Raw genomic sequence first — 26,759 nt, 5'->3', positions numbered from 1 at the left:
TTGGGTCGGTTGAACCCCCTTATTTCGGGTTTTGACCTCCTCAAGAAGCTACACCTAGGCAAAGTGCCTAGGGTGCAAGTGTGAAGACCAATCGAATAGTAAGACAAGTTTTGACCGATCGCCCTAGGCAAGCTTGTATGAAGAAAGGGACCCTTTGGGTCATATGGAAATTCATGAAAAATCGGCTAAGTCCCAAAATGGGGATGTCTGAACTACACTAAAAAGTTACCACATGAAGCAAGGCAAAGTACCTAGGTGAACCCTAGGAAGAAACACGGACCAAGTCAGATGGCCTAAGTCAAGAGAACAAGTGACCTAGGCAAAGTTGTATGACGGTGAGGACCCTGAAAAATCTGGTTAGTGTAGTTTAGACAGGGGAGGTTTTTGGGTCGGCTGAACCTCCTTATTTTGGGTTTTGACCTCCTCAAGAAGCTACACCTAGGCAAACTGCCTAGGGTGAAAGTGCGAAGACCAATCGAATAGTAAGACAAGTTTTGACCGATCGCCCTAGGCAAGCTTGTATGAAGAAAGGGACCCTATGGGTCATATGGAAATACATGAAAAATCGGCTAAGTCCCAAAATTGGGATGTCTGAACTACACTAAAAAGTTACCACAGCAAGCAAGGCAAAGTACCTAGGTGAACCCTAGGAAGAAACACGGACCAAGTCAGATGGCCTAAGTCAAGAGTACAAGTGACCTAGGCAAAGTTGTATGGCGCTGAGGACCCTGAAAAATCGGGTTAGTGTAGTTCAGACAGGGGAGGTTTCTGGGTCGGCTGAACCTCCTTATTTCGGGTTTTGGCCTCCTCAAGAAGACAGACCTAGGCAAACTGCCTAGGGTGAAAGTGCGAAGACCAATCGAATAGTAAGACAAGTTTTGACCGATCGCCCTAGGCAAGCTTGTATGAAGAAAGGGACCCTATGGGTCATATGGAAATACATGAAAAATCGGCTAAGTCCCAAAATTGGGATGTCTGAACTACACTAAAAAGTTACCACATCAAGCAAGGCAAAGTACCTAGGTGAACCCTAGGAAGAAACACGGACCAAGTCAGATGGCCTAAGTCAAGAGTACAAGTGACCTAGGCAAAGTTGTATGGCGCTGAGGACCCTGAAAAATCGGGTTAGTGTAGTTCAGACAGGGGAGGTTTCAGGGTCGGCTGGACCTCCTTATTTCGGGTTTTGGCCTCCTCAAGAAGACAGACCTAGGCGAATTGCCTAGGGTGAAACTGCGAAGACCAATCGAATAGTAAGACAAGTTTTGACCGATCGCCCTAGGCAAGCTTGTATGAAGAAAGGGACCCTATGGGTCATGTGGAAATATACGAAAAATCGGCTAAGTCCCAAAATTGGGATGTCAGAACTACACTATAAAGTTACCACATTAGCAAGGCAGACTTGTATGAAGAACGGGACCCTGGTGAAAGTAGCAAATATCCCAAACCGAACATGAATATTATACACACAAGAGTACGAACATAAAGGAACACGGACCAAGCGTACCGAGAGAATCGGTACTATAGAGCCCTCGTGGTTCTACACAAAGACTTTATGTTCGGGGTTCACACCCCAAATCGAACGTGGAATTTACTTTCTGATGGTCATGCGGTCGTCCAAAGGGGTCTAGTATCCTGGGATGACAAGCATCACGGGCACAGCTCGTATCAAAACAGTCGAAGAGGCCCGCGAAAGCTTGCTTTCCATGGCTATGCGATGCACAAATTGAGTTTACTCACCGTAGTATAAAACGAACGAACCGAACCTATCCGAGTAGGGATAATGGGCGCAGTAACATACTTCTGTGACCCAGCGAGAGTTGAACGAGGTGACATGAACTGTCAGTGGCTTATATCAGATGGGATACATACATGAGATTGCTTTCAAATCTACACTCGAAAACCTAACCAAGTAAAAGCGAACGTGGGGAGGATTCGAAACCGGTAACGAAATCTTAAGCTGGAAAGAGTCATCACTATGGATACATATTATGCGAAACCAATCAAGTGCTCATTACTGATCCAAAACCGAAGAGCACTAGTGAACACCTTAATCTCACCCTAGTTCACATCCAAGTGATCGACCACGTGTGTGAAGCAAAGACCAATCGAATTCCTGAATGAACCGAACACTATGAACAAATGGCCAAAAACGTTATAACTATCCAAACATACTACTATCTAGCGAAAGTCATCACGATGGAACCATACCATGATCTTTAACCTATAGCGCTCACCATATTCCTACCCAGAGTGCAAGTGAACAGATTGCTCACCCCTACCCAGTTCACAACCACGTGATCGACTAACATACCGAGGTTACCACAAGTCAAAGTTATACGTTTACAAGCGCAAGACCAATCGAAAACCCCGAAAGCAATCTCGACCCAAAATGTATTATCCGTGAGTGTAGTCGAGTCTCGTACTCGTCATCTGTAATCGTCGGATAGAATATCCAGTACACGGTTGTCTTTCCAAATGAAATCTACATACAGAACTCGCTCTTGGCAAATGGGTGGCAATGGCGCAATCAGGAGCGAGTTCCCGTCCGGGTGCCAAGTGATTGGCAAATGTCTGGGGGAAAGCAACCATATGTTGATTTGTCTGTTAGTGTACTGGGTGTTTGAGGTATGTAGTATCCACGCTTGGTTGGGTGTGTCAGAGGACCGTGAATGCGTTCGCAACCCCAATTGGGGTACATCGGGAATGATTTTGTGGAACCGATGTGCCCGGCACACACTAAGTTTTGTTGCAAGTTAATAGTGTGCCATGTCCGGGGGGGTTGTGATTAAACTCTGGTGAATTGCGTACTGTGGTGATTGGGGTATGAAAGCCCCGCAGTTGCAATGATCGGACGCGCCTAGCGTGTCCTTTAGTTGATGGTAGGGAAATGAAGGCCCTTGTCAGCTCACCTAAGTATTCATGGAAGTTTGGCATAAGGTCGCTGTGGTAGGGGTATGAAGGCCCCGTCAGCGCATGCACAATCGGGCGCACGAGCGCTTAGCGGAGTCGAATGCCGCTCAAGTGCCTGTCCGGTGCATCGGGTGTGTGTGTGATACGAGGGCAATGAGGTTCGCACGGGGGCTCGCCTCCCGTGTGCTACCGGACTTGACAACATATAGAACGTGGTGTTTGCTCCTCCGGGTGCAATGGGACAATGAACATTCGAACGCAAAGTCGGAATTCTGGTTGATCCTACCAGTAATATACGCTCGTCTCAAAGGTTAAGCCATGCATGTCTAAGTACAAACAGATTTAATGTGAAACCGCATAAGGCTCAGTATAACAGCTATAATTTACGAGATCATCAACCTAGTTACTTGGATAACTGTGGAAAATCTAGAGCTAATACATGCAACATGCCAGGACCCTCGCGGGAACTGGTGCACTTATTAGTCAAACCAATCGCGGGTTCTCCGTGTCATTGAGTTGAAGTCTGGATAATGATGCTGATCGTATGGTCTCGCACCGACGACAGATCTCGCAAATATCTGCCCTATCAACTATGGATGGTAGTATAGAGGACTACCATGGTTGCAACGGGTAACGGGGAATCAGGGTTCGATTCCGGAGAGGGAGCCTGAGAAATGGCTACCACATCCAAGGAAGGCAGCAGGCGCGTAAATTACCCAATCCCGGGACGGGGAGGTAGTGACGAGAAATAACAATATGAAACTCTTTAATGATGTTTCATAATTGGAATGAGTAGAGCATAAATCCTTCTACGAGGATCAAGTGGAGGGCAAGTCTGGTGCCAGCAGCCGCGGTAATTCCAGCTCCACTAGCGTATATTAAAATTGTTGCGGTTAAAACGTTCGAAGTTGATACTTGTCCAACACAGTCCGGCTCCGCCGACCCGGTCAACCCGTGGTCGGTGGGCCAAGTCGGAATCTGGTTGCGACTCAATGGTGTGGTAGGGCACCAAGTCTGTGTCATGGTGTGCCCTTCAACGGGTGCAAGTGTAACATAGAGCTCGACCGCTCACGTTTACCTTGAACAAATTAGAGTGCTTAAAGCAGGGTGCCCAAACGCCCTAGAATAATCTTGCATGGAATAATGGAATACGACCTTGGTCTAATCTTTCATTGGTTTGTACTCAGACCGGAGGTAATGATTAACAGAAGTAGTTGGGGACACTAGTATTACGGCGCGAGAGGTGAAATTCGTAGACCGTCGTAAGACTAACTAAAGCGAAGGCATTTGTCAAGGATGCTTTCTTTAATCAAGAACGAAAGTTAGAGGATCGAAGGCGATTAGATACCGCCCTAGTTCTAACCGTAAACGATGCCAACTAGCAATTGGGAGACGCTACAACCAGGTGCTCTCAGTAGCTTCCGGGAAACCAAAGTCAGGTTCCGGGGGAAGTATGGTTGCAAAGTTGAAACTTAAAGGAATTGACGGAAGGGCACCACAATGAAATGGAGCTTGCGGTTCAATTTGACTCAACACGGGAAAACTTACCAGGTCCGAACTTATGGAGGTGAGACAGATTAATAGCTCTTTCTCAAATTTAAGGGTAGTGGTGCATGGCCGTTCTTAGTTCGTGGATTGATTTGTCTGGTTAATTCCGATAACGAACGTGACTCACATATGCTAACTAGAACGCAGTCAGCGTTAATGCGTCGATGCCGATTGGAACGGGTTAGGACCTTTCGGTGGAGTATGACCTGACACCTTCGCTGTTCGTGTGCGCAAGTGCACTTACGGTACGCTGCTTAGCAGGACAATTTGTGTTTAGCAAAATGAGATCGAGCGATAACAGGTCCGTGATGCCCTTAGATGTTCTGGGCTACACGCGTGCTACAATGTGGGTAGCAGCGTGTCTCCTATTCCGAGAGGAACGGGAAATCACTCAAATACTCACTTAGTAGGGATTATGGATTGCAATGGTCCATATGAACTCGGAACTTCTAGTAAGTGCTGGTCATCAGCCAGCGTTGAATACGTCCCTGCCCTTTGTACACACCGCCCGTCGCTACTACCGATGGATTATTTAGTGAGGTCTTTGGAGATGATCGTTCGCTGGATCCTCGTGAACCGCGTCTGCTTTATCGAAGTTGACCGAACTTGATGATTTAGAGGAAGTAAAAGTCGTAACAAGGTTTCCGTAGGTGAACCTGCGGAAGGATCATTAGTGGCCAAGTGATCCTTCCAGAAGTCCGAACCTGCGGGTTGAGACTTCGGCACAAGTTGCCATATGATAATTGACGAAACACTATAGAAGTCCGAACCTGCGGGTTGAGACTTCGGCACAAGTTGCCATATGAAAGTTGACGAAACACTATAGAAGTCCGAACCTGCGGGTTGAGACTTAGGCACAAGTTGCCATATGAACATTGACGAAACACTATGAAGTCCGAACCTGCGGGTTGAGACTTAGGCACAAGTTGCCTTATATATAACTTCGAACAAATACACAAGTCCGAACCTGCGGGTTGAGACTTAGGCACAAGTTGCCTTATACATGACTTCGAACAAATACACAAGTCCGAACCTGCGGGTTGAGACTTAGGCACAAGTTGCCATATGAAAGTTGACGAAACACTAACAAGTCCGAACCTGCGGGTTGAGACTTAGGCACAAGTTGCCTTATACATACATTGGCCAAATAAACAGAAGTCCGAACCTGCGGGTTGAGACTAAGGCACAAGTTTCCATATTATATTCGATCAAACACTAAGTAGTCCGAACCTGCGGGTTGAGACTCAAGACCGTAACAAGATGTCACTATACAAGTCCGAACCTAAGGGTTGAGACTTAATGCGATCTAGATACCAAGTTGACATCCAATACCTGTTGAGCAAAACCAAAGATTCCCTGTTCTCGAATGATTACACTATATAACAGGGAATCATGAAGAAATCAAGCAAGCGTGAAACAAAGTCATCACTTGGGCATGCTCGATAGCCAACCACATGACCTTAACCTAAGAGAGCATGCAAACCACATGATACCTATAAACGATTAACCCGCCCTAGTTCAATCGTTCACCAAGTGATGACTTCAGTATGGCTAAGAGAAAAACTTTTAAATGGGAAAAACTCTAAGTCCGAACCTCCGGGTTGAGACTTCCGCGTCGGAGGTGGGCGCACCTCCTATCCGAAAGATGATGAATCAGGGGTGTTCGGTCAGCAATGGTCGGATGCTCCGTCGTAGTCCAACTATGACAATCAAAGTCAAGACCTCCGGGTTGAGACTTTCCGCGAGTACAAGCATAAAGGAACACGGACCAAGCCGTACCGAGAGAATCGGTACTAGAGCCCTCGTGGTTCTACATTGAGAGAGCCCTCGTGGTTCTCATTAGGGGCTTTATGCAAGAAGTACTCAATACTGTGGTGTGAAGTATAAAGTATAGTCCTCGCCTGGTCCACGCTGCTTCGGCGGTCCTGGGTAAGATAGTTAATTCTAGCTTGCCCTATAGTGGAATGAGGACACTTAATGCTTCGTCTTTTAGCGGCGGCTAGACTCCTCCTCACGGGGAACGAGTTGACGCGCACAGCGGCGGCTTACGCACTATGGCAATCATGGATGCCTGAAGATTCCGTGAAGTTCTCCCCTGGTCCACGCTGCCTCGGCAGTCCTGGGTAAAATGGAATATTTCCAGCTTGCCCTATAGTGGAAGAGGACTATCCAACAATACAAAGTCAAGACCTCCGGGTTGAGACTTTCCGCGTCGGTGGTGTCGCGCACCGCCTATCCGAAAGATGGTGTAACAGGGGTGTTCGATCAGCAATGGTCGGATGCCCCGTCATAGTCCAACTATGACAACCAAAGTCAAGACCTCCGGGTTGAGACTTTCCGCGTCCGGAGGTACGCGTACCGCCTACCCGAAAGATGGTGTGCTTCTGGGGTATTCGATGAGTCGGATACCCCGTCGTAGTCCAACTATGACAATCAAAGTCAAGACCTCCGGGTTGAGACTTCCGCGTCCGGAGGTACGCGTACCGCCTACCCGAAAGATGGTGTGCTTCTGGGGTATTCGATGAGTCGGATACCCCGTCGTAGTCCAACTATGACAATCAAAGTCAAGACCTCCGGGTTGAGACTTCCGCGTCCGGAGGTACGCGTACCGCCTACCCGAAAGATGGTGAATCAGGGGTGTTCGATCAGCAATGGTCGGATGCCCCGTCGTAGTCCAACTATGACAATCAAAGTCAAGACCTCCGGGTTGAGACTTTCTAAGAGTACAAGCATAAAGGAACACGGACCAAGCCGTACCGAGAGAATCGGTACTAGAGCCCTTGTGGTTCTACATTGAGAGAGCCCTCGTGGTTCTCATTAGGGGCTTTATGCAAGAAGTACTCAATACTGTGGTGTGAAGTATAAAGTATAGAGTCCTCCACTGGTCCACGCTGCTCCGGCGGTCCTGGGTAAGATAGTTCATTCTAGCTTGCCCTATGTGGAAGAGGACTCAATACCCTACCTGTTGAGCTTGAAACAAAGTCATCACTTGGGCATGCTCATATTGCCATACACAATTACATTATATTCGAATGAGCATGCAAGCGACCCTATATAGACCGAACCAAAACGATAGATACCGCCGTAGTTCACCCCCACCAAGTGATGACTTCAGTATGGCTAGTGTGTGAAGTATAAAGTATAGTCCTCCCCTGGTCCACACTGCTTCGGCGGTCCTGGGTAAGATAGTTAGTTCTAGCTTGCCCTATGTGGAAGAGGACACCATACTTAATACTGTGGTGTAATGAACAAAGTATAGTCCTCCACTGGTCCACGCTGCTTCGGCGGTCCTGGGTAAGATAGTTAGTTCTAGCTTGCCCTATGTGGAAGAGGGCATACAAGACAAAGTATAGTTCTCCCCTGGTCCACGCTGCTTCGGCGGTCCTGGGTAAGATAGTTAATTCTAGCTTGCCCTATGTGGAAGAGAGCATACATGAACCAAGAACGAAGGTTAGATCGAGGAATGATTCGACAACTAACCGATGGTATGAAATGTGAAGAATTCAAGCAAGCACACAATCAAGTCATCACTTGGGCATGCTCGATAGCCAACCTCATGACATTAACCTGTAGAGCATGCAAAAACCAATATATATGTAAACGATGCCTCCCTAGTTCAGCGCTTCAACCAAGTGATGACTTCAGAATGGCTAAATCAAATCGGTTCAAAACATACCATCGGTACCCTATTGAAACACACAAGTCGATATCAAACCTCATGATTGTGTAGTCCTCCACTGGTCCACGCCGCTTCGGCCGTCCTGGGTAAAATGGAACATTCCAGCTTGCCCTATGTGGAAGAGGGCACATTACTCAATACTGTGGTGTGAAGTATAAAGTTCAGTTCTCCCCTGGTCCACGCTGCTTCGGCGGTCCTGGGTAAGATAGTTCATTCTAGCTTGCCCTATGTGGAAGAGGACACTTAATACTTCGTCTCTAAGCGGCGGCTTGACTCCTCCCTACGGGGAACGGGTTTACGCGCACAGCGGCGGCTTACGCACTATGGCAGTCATGGATGCCTTACGTTTCTATGAAAAGTGTGTTCCTCCCCTGGTCCACGCTGCTTCGGCAGTCCTGGGTAAGATAGTTAGTTCTAGCTTGCCCTATGTGGAAGAGGACACGTAGACTTACTGTGGTGTGAAGTATAAAGTTCAGTTCTCCCCTGGTCCACGCCGCTTCGGCCGTCCTGGGTAAAATGGATTCATCCAGCTTGCCCTATGTGGAATGAGGACACTTTATGCTTCGTCTCTAAGCGGCGGCTTGCTCCTCCCTACGGGGAACGGGTATACGCGCACAGCGGCGGCTTACGTTATGGCAGTCATGGATGCCTCACGTTTCCATGAAAAGTGTGTTCCTCCCCTGGTCCACGCTGCTTCGGCAGTCCTGGGTAAGATAGTTAGTTCTAGCTTGCCCTATGTGGAAGAGGACACGTAGACTTACTGTGGTGTGAAGTATAAGGTTCAGTTCTCCCCTGGTCCACGCCGCTTCGGCCGTCCTGGGTAAAATGGATTCATCCAGCTTGCCCTATGTGGAATGAGGACACTTTATGCTTCGTCTCTAAGCGGCGGCTTGCTCCTCCCTACGGGGAACGGGTATACGCGCACAGCGGCGGCTTACGCAAGTTAGTCACCCTCGGCAGTGGATCACTCGGCTCATGGATCGATGAAGACCGCAGCTAACTGCGCGTCATAATGTGAACTGCAGGACACATGAACATTGATAAGTTGAACGCATATTGCACGTCGTGGGAACCTACCATGATGTACAGATGACTGAGCGCTTATATTTGAGAAATGTATCGCATACATTTAACTACGCCGTGACACCCGTCACGAGACGTGCACCATGATGTTAACTAGGGTCGCGACGACCCGCTAGCATTAAAGAACCCGTGGTTTACAATATACTGGCATTGGAATTCGAAGTATTTAGAGCGTCCGTGTTCCCGCGTGAGGCGGAAGTACGAGGAGAAGGCGTGCTTGTGGTGTCTGTGGTGGTGTTTACTGATGTCTAGCTTCAGCTTATTTATTTATTTAAATAGAAGCGAAGATGTCAAAGTAGCGTCGAAGCAGCAGCGGTAGCACAAATGATTCAAGTATGGAAGTTGACCAAAGGAACACAAACAAACTAGCGTATGGGCAATGGAAGGTATCAGTGAGTTAAACCACACGCGGGCTAACAGCCCGTTAACCGAGTCCAACGGTACATATTGGACATTGAAACAAAGTAGTCGCAAGCCAGATGTGACGATAACAACCGCAAGGTACATAAGCCTCAGTTCATGTGTGACAACCCCCTGAATTTAAGCATATTAATAAGGGGAGGAAAAGAAACCAACCGGGATTCCCTGAGTAGCTGCGAGCGAAACGGGAGAAGCTCAGCACGTAGGGGTGGCGGCCTGTCCGTCTATCCGATTCCGTGTACTGGTGCGTCTCACTATCCGTCATCTTAGCGCTTTTCAAGTCCAACTTGAATGTGGCTCAGAACCCATAGAGGGTGATAGGCCCGTAGAACAGCGCCCGTTGGATGATGGACCGAGCGTGCCATGGAGTCGTGTTGCTTGATAGTGCAGCACTAAGTGGGAGGTAAACTCCTTCTAAAGCTAAATACAACCATGAGACCGATAGTAAACAAGTACCGTGAGGGAAAGTTGAAAAGCACTCTGAATAGAGAGTCAAATAGTACGTGAAACTGCCGAGGGTGTGAAGCTCGTTGAACTCAATTATCCATAGGGCCATGACGCCCTCACCTGGACTGTCAGCAGAACCCTTTCTGGACTGACCCGACCCTTGTGAGTTGTCATGGTCCGCGTGTGGACATCGTGATCCATTACGAAATGTTAGCGGTCTATCAAGGAAAAATACAAATAGAAAATCAGCTTGTCCATGGCCGAAGCTATTAGTGAAACATATAGCAAAATGGGTCCAAAAACGAATGAAATGGGACTTGGACCAAGAATAACGGCAAGTTGGAGAAGAGATAGCAAGTTGACGTAGAACATTTATATTTTGGGCATAGTATGACCAACAAAAAAGTATTTGGGGCCAAGGTGCTGGCTGGCCTCCAAAGTGGAGATATGGGCGATACAAAGTTTGTACCCAAGTTCGAACAAGTATGGAAAAAACAGGGTAAGGTACCAAGTACCATTAATAACTTCGGCTGTAGATGGCCGAGCGAGGCAAACGGCTCACCGTTGGAAAGGTCTTGGGGAGACCTATCTACCCTGAAAGTTTCATGAGGCTGAGTTGAAAGACCACGGAGATATTAGGTGATGATGGTCCAATTCGGGGACCAAGTCGCAGGAAATGGCGCTTGACCAAAATCACCCTTGGAAGGTGAATACCGGCTTACCGGTAAGAGATAGCGACTTGGCGTAGAATATTCATAAGTTGGGCGTGTAGAGACGCAACTTTTATTATATGGGGCCAACCCGGTCAGGGTGCTCCAAGTCGGTCGTTTGGTTGGTTTATGGTTTGGGCCGACCACGTGGTGTGCCAAGTTGAGGTACCTTTCATGAATTATAACTTGGTCAGTTTGCCACCGAGCGACAAGCTGCGGTGTGTTTTGGAATGGTCTTGAGAGGGACTATCAAGGAAAAATACCAATCGAAAATCAGCTTGTCCATGGCCGAAGCTATTAGTGAAACATATAGCAAAATGGGTCCAAAAACGAATGAAATGGGACTTGGACCAAGAATAACGGCAAGTTGGAGAAGAGATAGCAAGTTGGCGTAGAACAATTATATTTGGTGCATGGTATGACCAACAAAAAAGTATATGAGGCCAAGATGCTGGCTGGCCTCCAAAGTGGAGATATGGGCGATCCAAAGTTTGTACCCAAGTATGGCAAAAACTGGTAGAGGTACCTTTCATGAATTACTGCTCAGGCTGTATGGCACTTAGCGGGACGCTTGGCTCTGGTATGGAATAGTCTTGAGTGGGACTATCAAGGAAAAATACGAACAAAAAATCACCATGTCCACGGACGAAGGTATTAGCGAAACTTAGAGCGAAATTGCGACCAAGTCGCTGGAAATGGCCCTTGGACCAAGTATACCGTCAAGGCGGTACGAGATAGCGAGTTGACGTGGAATATTTATAAGTTTGCCTCCACGAGACGAAAGTTTAGTTATATGGGGCCAACCCGCTCAGGGTTGTCCAAGTCGGTGATATGGCTGATCGAAATTTTCGACCAAGTACTGAGAAAACAGGGTAAGGTACCGTGTACCTCGAATAACTTTGGCTGTAGATGTCCGAGCGAGGCAAACGGCATAGCGTTGGAAAGGTCTTGAGGTGTTCTAGGCACCCTGAAAGTTTGAAAAGGCTATCTGGAAAACTCGTGGAGATATCAGAGAAACATTGGGCCCAAAAGATACCAAGTCGCAGGAAATGGGCCCTCCAAGAACACCCTAAAATCCCAATTACGGCTAAGTTGCAGGCCAGCTAGCGAAGTGAAATGTTCTAGGCATAACTAGAACACGTTAATGCGCAACTTTTTGAAACAGAACTTTTTTCGATATCTGGCCCCCAAAGGGGGGATATGGGCGATCAAAGGATTTTTCCAAGTTTCGGTACTTTTTACGGTATCGCTCATAGCTCCGGCTGTATGCAAGCAAATGACAATCTAAGACATGATTTGGAAAGGTATTGAGCAGTACTAACTTACGTTAGAACACAGCGAAGCGCTATCGGTTCATGGCAAGGCCGATATAAGCAGTCAAAGATGAAAAATGTTGACAAAATGAACAAAAATTACCTTGGTACGCGAATAGCGGCCAGGGATGAAGAGGTACGAAGGTGGTGTAGAACAATTATAATTAGGGCTTGGTACGCTCTAAAAGTTTGCCGAAGACTGCAAAGCGCTCAGACCCATAGAAAGTGGCCATTTGGGCCGAACAGTGCGTGCAAAGAGGTGAAAATGCAAAAATTGCACTTTGGGGGGCGATTTGCGGGGGGAAGGAGGGGTCGGAGGGCAAAATGTCCCTTGACCAAAAAGTCTTATCTCGTCGAGATCTACAACATTGCCGAAGACCGCAAAGCGCTAGCTCGCAATCGAAAAATCGAGAATTTGAAAATTTTCTAAGTCTTTGGCTCCCTAAGGAAAAGTTTCAAAAATCACGTTTGTCCGCAATTTTGAAGGGGAAGGAGTCGGTTCCGGGGCATGGTGTCTTCGGCAAAAAGTCTTATCTTTTTGCGTACTTTCGACTAGTTCAATAAAAATTTTTGACCCAAAATTTGTTCGGCGGACCCCTAGGTCGAAAAACCCGAAAAAATCCCAAAAAAGTCGAAAATGTCGAAAAATGAGAAAACCTCATATTCGGACTCTACACGAGCCCCAGATATTGAAAAGTGAAATCCGCGGTCGATTTGGACCAAAAAATTGACCTAGGCAAAGTTGTATGGAGGTAGGGACCCCTGAGAAAAAAGTTTGGTCCCGAGGCTCCTTGGACCACCAAGTCCCTAGGTCGGACCAAAATCGGAAAAAATCCGACCGAAGTCGAAAGTGTCGAAAATTTTAAAAAACCCCTTTTGGGGCCCTATGGCCTCCCTAGATAATGAAAAGTGAGGTCCGCGGCCGATCCGGAAGAAAAACTTGACCTAGGCAAACTTGTATGACGGTGGGGACCCAAAAAAATTTCGATGAGTGTAGTTTAGACAGGCCGGAAAATGTATCGGTGGTCCGTATCAAGGGACGTCTTTTAGTTCCATGGGGTGGTGGTCGTCGAACAAAGTCGCCTAGGTCGACCACCAGAAAGACCAGTCGTGTTGTAATGGATGTTTTGACCACTTTACTAGGGAAACCTAGTAGGTCGAAGCAAATTTGGGGTTCGAGATGAGTTGGTGAAAGTTGGTCCAACCTAGGTGTGCTTGGTGGAGGTTGACCATGAAAGTAGAGCATGATGGGAATGACCATAACTTTGGTTCTAGATGTCGGATCGATACACTTTCGGCAGTTTTGGAAAGGTGAAGGCCTGCTCTAGCTATGTTTCCTACCAAGCTGAGCGCCTACTAGTGACCCGGAGGAGGTATTAAGGGTCAAAGGCAAAAAGGGGTACCCTAAAGTGCATGTGACCAAGAAAATGGGAAAAACGGTATCGCCTATAGCTCAGGCTGTATGGCTCGGATCGGAAAGCTTGGATATGCGTTGGAAAGGTCTTGACGAGCGCTAGCTATGTGTCCTACCAAGCGAAGCGCTAGGTGTTGAGCAAGTCGGTCATATTAGAGGGCAAAGGTGAAAAATGGTGGTTTAGAGGCGAAAATTCACCTTATGATCGAAAATAGCGGGCGAACGATAAGAGCTACGAACACGGCGTAGAACAATCATAAGTACGTTACCACAAGAACTAACTTTGGCCAATATAGAGCGAGAAGATCGGAGGTAGCCATCAGGGTGATATGGCTGGTTCAAAGTTGGACCAAAACGAGACTTGAGAAATGGGTTGAAACACGGTATCGCGAATAACTCAGGCTGTATGGAACGGATCGACAAGCTAAGATCAGTGTTGGAAAGGTCGAACCAAGCGCTAACTATAATCCCAAACAACCGAAGCGCTAAGTGTTGAGCAAAACTGAGTTATTAAGCGACAAAGTCGAAAAATAATACCAAAATGGCCAAAAATCACACAAGACCAAGAATACCGAGCAGGCGGTAAGAGATAGCGGGATGACGTAGAATACTTATAAGTTTGCCTCTACAAGACCTAAAAGTCGGCCATAGACAGCAAGAAGATCGGACCACTCTGGAAGGGTGATACGAGTGGTCAAAAATTGGCAAAAATGAAACATGGCTAAAATGGATTTGACTTGTGCACCATGTAGCTCCGGCTATATGGCATGGATTGTAAAGCTAGGATATGTTTTGGAAAGGTAACACCCAGCGCTAGATACGACTAGAAGAAAGCAAAGCGCTAACTAGCATGATTTGGAAGTTATTAAGCGTCAAAGTCGAAAAATGTTACCAAAATTGAAACTCGAGTACATTGGGCCAAAAAGTACAAGTTGTGAAAATTGGACTTACGAGTAAAATACCGAGCAGGCGGTAAGAGATAGAGACTTGGTGTAGAATAATTATAAGTTGGGCATGTTATAACCTATATTTGACCCGAACATAGTGTCGAGATCGGTGGTACCCAAAAGGGTGGTACAGGTGTTAGATGGTTTTCCCAGAGCATAAGCTCCACATGATATGGAAAACGGGAAACATCATAACTTCGGCTGTATTGCATGGAATGGAACGAACAAGGTATCGATGGAAAGAGAAAAGGTAGCGCTAACTATAATTCCTACCAAGCAAAGCGCTAGCATGTGACCGTTCGGGTGTTATTGTGAGTCAAAGTCAGAAATTGTTACCACGAGAGGCGAAAATCCGACTATGTCCAAAAATACCGGGCTGGCGGTAAGAGATACGGCTTGGCCGTAGAACATTTATAAGTTGGCCAACACAAGACCTAAGTTTCGTCCATAGACGACAAGAAGATCGAAGATACCTGAAGGTGAGATATGGGCGTCCCAAAGTGGGCCTTTGAAAAAGTGACAAACTTCCCTTATAACAGCATACACCAAATATCTCTGGCTCTATGGCACCGAATAAGAAGTTGAGCTCAGCGATAGAAAGGTGATAGTCAGCGCTAAATATCATACGAACAGAGTGAAGCGCTAAAGGGAAAGGATCTTGGTGATATAAGGTGACAAAGTCGAGAAAAGTTGCCTCAAAATCATGAAAAATGTGAAAAAATGACTAAGTCCCGGGTGCCTTAAGGGCAGGTTTATCGAATGTACCGAGCTGGCGGTACGAGATAGAGACTTGGTGTAGAACAATTATATGTTTGGCATGGCAAGACCTACATTCGGTCAATACAAAGTGAGAAGATCAAAGATACCCGCAAGGGTGATATTGGTGTCCAAAGGAAAAAAGCACTAAGTCAAGAAGTCAGTATGCGATGAAACACGGACCAAGAGTACCAAGCAATTGGTGCAAGTTAGAGCCTTAATGGTTCAAGATAGAGACTTGGTGTTGAACAATTATAAGTTTGGCATAGCAAGACCTACATTTGGTCAATACATGGTGCGAAGATCAAAGATACCCGTAAGGGTGATATTGGTGTCCAAAGGTAAAAAACACTAAGTCTTGGGAAACTTATATGAAGGAAAGGACCCTGATGGGTCATATGGAATTGATCGAAAAATCGGCTAAGTCCCAAAATGGGGATGTCAGAACTACACTCATATGTTACTACATGAAGCAAGGCAAACTTATATGAAGAAAAGGACCCTTATGGGTCATATGGTATGGATCGAAAAATCGGCTAAGTCCCAAAATGATGATGTCAGAACTACACTCAAATGTTACCACACCAAGCAAGGCAAACTTATATGAAGAAAAGGACCCTGATGGGTCATATGGTATTTTACGAAAAATCGGCTAAGTCCCAAAATGGGGATGTCAGAACTACACTCAAATGTTACCACACCAAGCAAGGCAAACTTATATGAAGCAAAGGACCCATATGGGTCATATGGTATTTTACGAAAAATCGGCTAAGTCCCAAAATGGGGATGTCGAAACTACACTCAAATGTTACCACACCAAGCAAGGCAAACTTATATGAAGCAAAGGACCCTGATGGGTCATATGGTATTTTACGAAAAATCGGCTAAGTCCCAAAATGGGGATGTCAGAACTACACTCAAATGTTACCACACCAAGCAAGGCAAACTTATATGAAGCAAAGGACCCTGATGGGTCATATGGTAATTTACGAAAAATCGGCTAAGTCCCAAAATGGGGATGTCGAAACTACACTCAAATGTTACCACACCAAGCAAGGCAAACTTATATGAAGCAAAGGACCCTGATGGGTCATATGGTATTTTACGAAAAATCGGCTAAGTCCCAAAATGGGGATGTCAGAACTACACTCAAATGTTACCACACCAAGCAAGGCAAACTTATATGAAGGCAAGGACCCTGATGGGTCATATGGTATTTTACGAAAAATCGGCTAAGTCCCAAAATGGGGATGTCAGAACTACACTCAAATGTTACCACACCAAGCAAGGCAAACTTATATGAAGGCAAGGACCCTGATGGGTCATATGGTATTTTACGAAAAATCGGCTAAGTCCCAAAATGGGGATGTCTGAACTACACTCATATGTTACCACACCAAGCAAGGCAAACTTATATGAAGCAAAAGACCCTGATGGGTCAAATGGTATTTTACGAAAAATCGGCTAAGTCCCAAAATGGGGATGTCAGAACTACACTCAAATGTTACCACACCAAGCAAGGCAAACTTATATGAAGCAAAGGACCCTGATGGGTCATATGGTATTTTACGAAAAATCGGCTAAGTCCCAAAATGGGGATGTCAGAACTACACTAACAAGTTACCACACCAAGCAAGGCAAACTTATATGAAGCAAAGGACCCTGATGGGTCATATGGTATTTTACGAAAAATCGGCTAAGTCCCAAAATGGGGATGTCTGAACTACACTCAAATGTTACCACATCAAGCAAGGCAAACTTATATGAAGGCAAGGACCCTGATGGGTCATATGGTATTTTACGAAAAATCGGCTAAGTCCCAAAATGGGGATGTCTGAACTACACTCAAATGTTACCACACCAAGCAAGGCAAACTTATATGAAGGCAAGGACCCTGATGGGTCATATGGTATTTTACGAAAAATCGGCTAAGTCCCAAAATGGGGATGTCTGAACTACACTCAAATGTTACCACACCAAGCAAGGCAAACTTATATGAAGCAAAGGACCCTGATGGGTCATATGGTATTTTACGAAAATTCGGCTAAGTCCCAAAATGGGGATGTCAGAACTACACTCATATGTTACCACACCAAGCAAGGCAAACTTATATGAAGCAAAGGACCCTGATGGGTCATATGGTATTTTACGAAAAATCGGCTAAGTCCCAAAATGGGGATGTCAGAACTACACTCATATGTTACCACACCAAGCTAGGCAAACTTATATGAAGCAAAGGACCCTGATGGGTCATATGGTATTTTACGAAAAATCGGCTAAGTCCCAAAATGAGGATGTCAGAACTACACTCAAATGTTACCACACCAAGCAAGGCAAACTTATATGAAGCAAAGGACCCTGATGGGTCATATGGTATTTTACGAAAAATCGGCTAAGTCCCAAAATGGGGATGTCAGAACTACACTCAAATGTTACCACACCAAGCAAGGCAAACTTATATGAAGCAAAGGACCCTGATGGGTCATATGGTATTTTACGAAAAATCGGCTAAGTCCCAAAATGGGGATGTCAGAACTACACTCAAATGTTACCACACCAAGCAAGGCAAACTTATATGAAGGAAAGGACCCATATGGGTCATATGGTATTTTACGAAAAATCGGCTAAGTCCGAAAATGATGATGTCAGAACTACACTCAAATGTTACCACACCAAGCAAGGCAAACTTATATGAAGGAAAGGACCCATATGGGTCATATGGCATTTTACGAAAAATCGGCTAAGTCCCAAAATGAGGATGTCAGAACTACACTAAAAAGTTACCACACCAAGCAAGGCAAAGTACCTAGGTGAACCCTAGGAAGAAACACGGACCAAGTCAGATGGCCTAAGTCAAGAGAACAAGTGACCTAGGCAAAGTTGTATGGCGCTGAGGACCCTGAAAAATCTGGTTAGTGTAGTTTAGACAGGGTAGGTTTTTAGGTCGGCCGAACCCCCTTATTTTGGGTTTTGGCCTCATCAAGAAGCTACACCTAGGCAAACTGCCTAGGGTGAAAGTGCGAAGACCAATCGAATAGTAAGACAAGTTTTGACCGATCGCCCTAGGCAAGCTTGTATGAAGAAAGGGACCCTAAGGGTCATATGGAAATACATGAAAAATCGGCTAAGTCCCAAAATTGGGATGTCTGAACTACACTAAAAAGTTACCACATCAAGCAAGGCAAAGTACCTAGGTGAACCCTAGGAAGAAACACGGACCAAGTCAGATGGCCTAAGTCAAGAGTGCAAGTGACCTAGGCAAAGTTGTATGACGGTGAGGACCCTGAAAAATCTGGTTAGTGTAGTTTAGACAGGGGAGGTTTTTGGGTCGGCTGAACCTCCTTATTTTGGGTTTTGACCTCCTCAAGAAGCTACACCTAGGCAAACTGCCTAGGGTGAAAGTGCGAAGACCAATCGAATAGTAAGACAAGTTTTGACCGATCGCCCTAGGCAAGCTTGTATGAAGAAAGGGACCCTATGGGTCATATGGAAATACATGAAAAATCGGCTAAGTCCCAAAATTGGGATGTCTGAACTACACTATAAAGTTACCACATTAGCAAGGCAGACTTGTATGAAGAACGGGACCCAGGTGAAAGTAGCAAATATCCCAAACCGAACATGTATATTATACACACAAGAGTACGAACATAAAGGAACACGGACCAAGCGTGCCGAGAGAATCGGTACTATAGAGCCCTCGTGGTTCTACACAAAGACTTTATGTTAGGGGTTCAAGCCCCATAGTACTCAAACGGTGACAGTAGCAAATATCCCAAACCGAACATGAATATTATACACACAAGAGTACGAACATAAAGGAACACGGACCAAGCGTGCCGAGAGAATCGGTACTATAGAGCCCTCGTGGTTCTACACAAAGACTTTATGTTAGGGGTTCAAGCCCCATAGTACTCAAACGGTGACAGTAGCAAATATCCAAAAACGAACTGGAATTTACATTCTGTTGGTCATGCGGTCGTCCAAAGGGGTCTAGTATCCTGGGATGACAAGCATCACGGGCACAGTCTCGTATCAAAACAGTCGAAGAGGCCCGCGAAAGCTTGCTTTCCATGGCTATGCGATGCACAAATTGAGTTTCTCCGTAGTTATACACAGCGCACAGGTGAAAGTAGCAAATATCCCAAATCGAACATGAATTTTATACACACAAGAGTACAAACATAAAGGAACACGGACCAAGCGTACCGAGAGAATCGGTACTAGAGCCCTTGTGGTTCTACATTGAGAGCCCTCGTGGTTCTACATAGATACTTTATGTTAGGGGTTCCAACCCCATAGTACTAGAACGGTGGAAGTAGCAAATAAACCGAACGTGGAATTTACTTTCTGATGGTCATGCGGTCGTCCAAAGGGGTCTAGTATCCTGGGATGACAAGCATCACGGGCACAGCTCGTATCAAAACAGTCGAAGAGGCCCGCGAAAGCTTGCTTTCCATGGCTATGCGATGCACAAATTGAGTTTACTCACCGTAGTATAAAACGAACGAACCGAACCTATCCGAGTAGGGATAATGGGCGCAGTAACATACTTCTGTGACCCAGCGAGAGTTGAACGAGGTGACATGAACTGTCAGTGGCTTATATCAGATGGGATACATACATGAGATTGCTTTCAAATCTACACTCGAAAACCTAACCAAGTAAAAGCGAACGTGGGGAGGATTCGAAACTGGTAACGAAATCTTAAGCTGGAAAGAGTCATCACTATGGATACATATTATGCGAAACCAATCAAGTGCTCATTACTGATCCAAAACCGAAGAGCACTAGTGAACACCTTAATCTCACCCTAGTTCACATCCAAGTGATCGACCACGTGTGTGAAGCAAAGACCAATCGAATTCCTCAATGGACCGAACACTATGAACAAATGGCCAAAAACGTTATAACTATCCAAACATACTACTATCTAGCGAAAGTCATCACGATGGAACCATACCATGATCTTTAACCTATAGCGCTCACCATATTCCTACCCAGAGTGCAAGTGAACAGATTGCCCACCCTTACCCAGTTCACAACCACGTGATCGACTAACATACCGAGGTTACCACAAGTCAAAGTTATACGTTTACAAGCGCAAGACCAATCGAAAGCCCCGAAAGCAATCTCGACCCAAAATGTATTATCCGTGAGTGTAGTCGAGTCTCGTACTCGTCATCTGTAATCGTCGGATAGAATATCCAGTACACGGTTGTCTTTCCAAATGAAATCTACATACAGAACTCGCTCTTGGCAAATGGGTGGCAATGGCGCAATCAGGAGCGAGTTCCCGTCCGGGTGCCAAGTGATTGGCAAATGTCTGGGGGAAAGCAACCATATGTTGATTTGTCTGTTAGTGTACTGGGTGTTTGAGGTATGTAGTATCCACGCTTGGTTGGGTGTGTCAGAGGACCGTGAATGCGTTCGCAACCCCAATTGGGGTACATCGGGAATGATTTTGTGGAACCGATGTGCCCGGCACACACTAAGTTTTGTTGCAAGTTAATAGTGTGCCATGTCCGGGGGGGTTGTGATTAAACTCTGGTGAATTGCGTACTGTGGTGATTGGGGTATGAAAGCCCCGCAGTTGCAATGATCGGACGCGCCTAGCGTGTCCTTTAGTTGATGGTAGGGAAATGAAGGCCCTTGTCAGCTCACCTAAGTATTCATGGAAGTTTGGCATAAGGTCGCTGTGGTAGGGGTATGAAGGCCCCGTCAGCGCATGCACAATCGGGCGCACGAGCGCTTAGCGGAGTCGAATGCCGCTCAAGTGCCTGTCCGGTGCATCGGGTGTGTGTGTGATACGAGGGCAATGAGGTTCGCACGGGGGCTCGCCTCCCGTGTGCTACCGGACTTGACAACATATAGAACGTGGTGTTTGCTCCTCCGGGTGCAATGGGACAATGAACATTCGAACGCAAAGTCGGAATTCTGGTTGATCCTACCAGTAATATACGCTCGTCTCAAAGGTTAAGCCATGCATGTCTAAGTACAAACAGATTTAATGTGAAACCGCATAAGGCTCAGTATAACAGCTATAATTTACGAGATCATCAACCTAGTTACTTGGATAACTGTGGAAAATCTAGAGCTAATACATGCAACATGCCAGGACCCTCGCGGGAACTGGTGCACTTATTAGTCAAACCAATCGCGGGTTCTCCGTGTCATTGAGTTGAAGTCTGGATAATGATGCTGATCGTATGGTCTCGCACCGACGACAGATCTCGCAAATATCTGCCCTATCAACTATGGATGGTAGTATAGAGGACTACCATGGTTGCAACGGGTAACGGGGAATCAGGGTTCGATTCCGGAGAGGGAGCCTGAGAAATGGCTACCACATCCAAGGAAGGCAGCAGGCGCGTAAATTACCCAATCCCGGGACGGGGAGGTAGTGACGAGAAATAACAATATGAAACTCTTTAATGATGTTTCATAATTGGAATGAGTAGAGCATAAATCCTTCTACGAGGATCAAGTGGAGGGCAAGTCTGGTGCCAGCAGCCGCGGTAATTCCAGCTCCACTAGCGTATATTAAAATTGTTGCGGTTAAAACGTTCGAAGTTGATACTTGTCCAACACAGTCCGGCTCCGCCGACCCGGTCAACCCGTGGTCGGTGGGCCAAGTCGGAATCTGGTTGCGACTCAATGGTGTGGTAGGGCACCAAGTCTGTGTCATGGTGTGCCCTTCAACGGGTGCAAGTGTAACATAGAGCTCGACCGCTCACGTTTACCTTGAACAAATTAGAGTGCTTAAAGCAGGGTGCCCAAACGCCCTAGAATAATCTTGCATGGAATAATGGAATACGACCTTGGTCTAATCTTTCATTGGTTTGTACTCAGACCGGAGGTAATGATTAACAGAAGTAGTTGGGGACACTAGTATTACGGCGCGAGAGGTGAAATTCGTAGACCGTCGTAAGACTAACTAAAGCGAAGGCATTTGTCAAGGATGCTTTCTTTAATCAAGAACGAAAGTTAGAGGATCGAAGGCGATTAGATACCGCCCTAGTTCTAACCGTAAACGATGCCAACTAGCAATTGGGAGACGCTACAACCAGGTGCTCTCAGTAGCTTCCGGGAAACCAAAGTCAGGTTCCGGGGGAAGTATGGTTGCAAAGTTGAAACTTAAAGGAATTGACGGAAGGGCACCACAATGAAATGGAGCTTGCGGTTCAATTTGACTCAACACGGGAAAACTTACCAGGTCCGAACTTATGGAGGTGAGACAGATTAATAGCTCTTTCTCAAATTTAAGGGTAGTGGTGCATGGCCGTTCTTAGTTCGTGGATTGATTTGTCTGGTTAATTCCGATAACGAACGTGACTCACATATGCTAACTAGAACGCAGTCAGCGTTAATGCGTCGATGCCGATTGGAACGGGTTAGGACCTTTCGGTGGAGTATGACCTGACACCTTCGCTGTTCGTGTGCGCAAGTGCACTTACGGTACGCTGCTTAGCAGGACAATTTGTGTTTAGCAAAATGAGATCGAGCGATAACAGGTCCGTGATGCCCTTAGATGTTCTGGGCTACACGCGTGCTACAATGTGGGTAGCAGCGTGTCTCCTATTCCGAGAGGAACGGGAAATCACTCAAATACTCACTTAGTAGGGATTATGGATTGCAATGGTCCATATGAACTCGGAACTTCTAGTAAGTGCTGGTCATCAGCCAGCGTTGAATACGTCCCTGCCCTTTGTACACACCGCCCGTCGCTACTACCGATGGATTATTTAGTGAGGTCTTTGGAGATGATCGTTCGCTGGATCCTCGTGAACCGCGTCTGCTTTATCGAAGTTGACCGAACTTGATGATTTAGAGGAAGTAAAAGTCGTAACAAGGTTTCCGTAGGTGAACCTGCGGAAGGATCATTAGTGGCCAAGTGATCCTTCCAGAAGTCCGAACCTGCGGGTTGAGACTTCGGCACAAGTTGCCATATGATAATTGACGAAACACTATAGAAGTCCGAACCTGCGGGTTGAGACTCAGGCACAAGTTGCCATATGAAAGTTGACGAAACACTAACAAGTCCGAACCTGCGGGTTGAGACTTAGGCACACGTTGCCTTATACATGACTTCGAACAAATACACAAGTCCGAACCTGCGGGTTGAGACTTAGGCACAAGTTGCCTTATACATGACTTCGAACAAATACACAAGTCCGAACCTGCGGGTTGAGACTTAGGCACAAGTTGCCATATGAAAGTTGACGAAACACTAACAAGTCCGAACCTGCGGGTTGAGACTTAGGCACACGTTGCCTTATACATGACTTCGAACAAATACACAAGTCCGAACCTGCGGGTTGAGACTTAGGCACAAGTTGCCTTATACATACATTGGCCAAATAAACAGAAGTCCGAACCTGCGGGTTGAGACTTAGGCACAAGTTGCCATATTATATTCGATCAAACACTAAGTAGTCCGAACCTGCGGGTTGAGACTCAAGACCGTAACAAGATGTCACTATACAAGTCCGAACCTAAGGGTTGAGACTTAATGCGATCTAGATACCAAGTTGACATCCAATACCTGTTGAGCAAAACCAAAGATTCCCTGTTCTCGAATGATTACACTATATAACAGGGAATCATGAAGAAATCAAGCAAGCGTGAAACAAAGTCATCACTTGGGCATGCTCGATAGCCAACCACATGACCTTAACCTAAGAGAGCATGCAAACCACATGATACCTATAAACGATTAACCCGCCCTAGTTCAATCGTTCACCAAGTGATGACTTCAGTATGGCTAAGAGAAAAACTTTTAAATGGGAAAAACTCTAAGTCCGAACCTCCGGGTTGAGACTTCCGCGTCGGAGGTGCGCGCACCGCCTACCCGAAAGATGATGAATCAGTTGTGTTCGATCAGCAATGGTCGGATGCCCCGTCGTAGTCCAACTATGACAATCAAAGTCAAGACCTCCGGGTTGAGACTTTCCGCGAGTACAAGCATAAAGGAACACGGACCAAGCCGTACCGAGAGAATCGGTACTAGAGCCCTTGTGGTTCTACATTGAGAGAGCCCTCGTGGTTCTCATTAGGGGCTTTATGCAAGTCGTACTCAATACTGTGGTGTGAAGTATAAAGTAGTCCTCGCCTGGTCCACGCTGCTTCGGCGGTCCTGGGTAAGATAGTTCATTCTAGCTTGCCCTATAGTGGAATGAGGACACTTAATGCTTCGTCTTTTAGCGGCGGCTAGACTCCTCCTCACGGGGAACGAGTTGACGCACACAGCGGCGGCTTACGCACTATGGCAATCATGGATGCCTGAAGATTCCGTGAAGTTCTCCCCTGGTCCACGCTGCCTCGGCAGTCCTGGGTAAAATGGAATATTTCCAGCTTGCCCTATAGTGGAAGAGGACTATCCAACAATACAAAGTCAAGACCTCCGGGTTGAGACTTTCCGCGTCGGTGGTGTCGCGCACCGCCTATCCGAAAGATGGTGTAACAGGGGTGTTCGATCAGCAATGGTCGGATGCCCCGTCATAGTCCAACTATGACAACCAAAGTCAAGACCTCCGGGTTGAGACTTTCCGCGTCCGGAGGTACGCGTACCGCCTACCCGAAAGATGGTGTGCTTCTGGGGTATTCGATGAGTCGGATACCCCGTCGTAGTCCAACTATGACAATACAAAGTCAAGACCTCCGGGTTGAGACTTCCGCGTCGGAGGTGCGCGCACCGCCTACCCGAAAGATGATGAATCAGGGGTGTTCGATCAGCAATGGTCGGATGCCCCGTCGTAGTCCAACTATGACAATCAAAGTCAAGACCTCCGGGTTGAGACTTCCGCGTCCGGAGGTACGCGTACCGCCTACCCGAAAGATGGTGAATCAGGGGTGTTCGATCAGCAATGGTCGGATGCCCCGTCGTAGTCCAACTATGACAATCAAAGTCAAGACCTCCGGGTTGAGACTTTCTAAGAGTACAAGCATAAAGGAACACGGACCAAGCCGTACCGAGAGAATCGGTACTAGAGCCCTCGTGGTTCTACATTGAGAGAGCCCTCGTGGTTCTCATTAGGGGCTTTATGCAAGTCGTACTCAATACTGTGGTGTGAAGTATAAAGTATAGAGTCCTCCACTGGTCCACGCTGCTCCGGCGGTCCTGGGTAAGATAGTTCATTCTAGCTTGCCCTATGTGGAAGAGGACTCAATACCCTACCTGTTGAGCTTGAAACAAAGTCATCACTTGGGCATGCTCATATTGCCATACAATATTCCATTATCTACTAATGAGCATGCAGCTATATGATTATAACCTGTAAACGATTACCCCGCCGTAGTTCAGCGCTTCAACCAAGTGATGACTTCAGTATGGCTAGTGTGTGAAGTATAAAGTATAGTCCTCCCCTGGTCCACACTGCTTCGGCGGTCCTGGGTAAGATAGTTAGTTCTAGCTTGCCCTATGTGGAAGAGGACACCATACTTAATACTGTGGTGTAATGAACAAAGTATAGTCCTCCACTGGTCCACGCTGCTTTGCAGTCCTGGGTAAGATAGTTAATTCTAGCTTGCCCTATGTGGAAGAGGGCATACAAGACAAAGTATAGTTCTCCCCTGGTCCACGCTGCTCCGGCGGTCCTGGGTAAGATAGTTAATTCTAGCTTGCCCTATGTGGAAGAGGACATAATACTCTACCTGTTGAGCTTTAAACAAAGTCATCACTTGGGCATGCTCTATAGCCAACCACATGACATTAACCTAAGAGAGCATGCAGCGTATTATCCCAATGCAAAGTAAACGATAGACTCGCCCTAGTTCAGTGCTTCAACCAAGTGATGACTTCAATATGGCTAGTGTGTGAAGTATAAAGTATAGTCCTCCCCTGGTCCACACTGCTTCGGCGGTCCTGGGTAAGATAGTTAATTCTAGCTTGCCCTATGTGGAAGAGGACACCATACTTAATACTGTGGTGTAATGAACAAAGTATAGTCCTCCACTGGTCCACGCTGCTCCGGCGGTCCTGGGTAAGATAGTTCATTCTAGCTTGCCCTATGTGGAAGAGGGCATACAAGACAAAGTATAGTTCTCCCCTGGTCCACGCTGCTCCGGCGGTCCTGGGTAAGATAGTTAATTCTAGCTTGCCCTATGTGGAAGAGGACATAATACTCTACCTGTTGAGCTTTAAACAAAGTCATCACTTGGGCATGCTCTATAGCCAACCACATGACATTAACCTAAGAGAGCATGCAGCGTATTATCCCAATGCAAAGTAAACGATAGACTCGCCCTAGTTCAGTGCTTCAACCAAGTGATGACTTCAATATGGCTAGTGTGTGAAGTATAAAGTATAGTCCTCCCCTGGTCCACACTGCTTCGGCGGTCCTGGGTAAGATAGTTAATTCTAGCTTGCCCTATGTGGAAGAGGACACCATACTTAATACTGTGGTGTAATGAACAAAGTATAGTCCTCCACTGGTCCACGCTGCTCCGGCGGTCCTGGGTAAGATAGTTCATTCTAGCTTGCCCTATGTGGAAGAGGGCATACAAGACAAAGTATAGTTCTCCCCTGGTCCA

General features: G+C 46.5%; 1 non-coding gene across 1 annotated transcript; it reads left to right on the top strand.

Annotated features, from left to right (window-relative positions):
* Positions 1 to 9,085: 9,085 nt before the first annotated feature.
* On the top strand, positions 9,086 to 9,240 carry LOC131291834 (5.8S ribosomal RNA). Its single transcript, XR_009189585.1, has one exon. It is a non-coding gene; the product is annotated as a 5.8S ribosomal RNA (ribosomal RNA).
* The last annotated feature ends 17,519 nt before the right edge of the window (positions 9,241 to 26,759 follow it).

Source organism: Anopheles ziemanni (genome assembly GCF_943734765.1).
Source record: "Anopheles ziemanni chromosome X unlocalized genomic scaffold, idAnoZiCoDA_A2_x.2 X_unloc_16, whole genome shotgun sequence".
In the NCBI taxonomy this organism is placed as follows: Eukaryota; Metazoa; Arthropoda; class Insecta; order Diptera; family Culicidae; genus Anopheles; species Anopheles ziemanni.
This window is presented reverse-complemented; position numbering and strand designations above follow the sequence as displayed.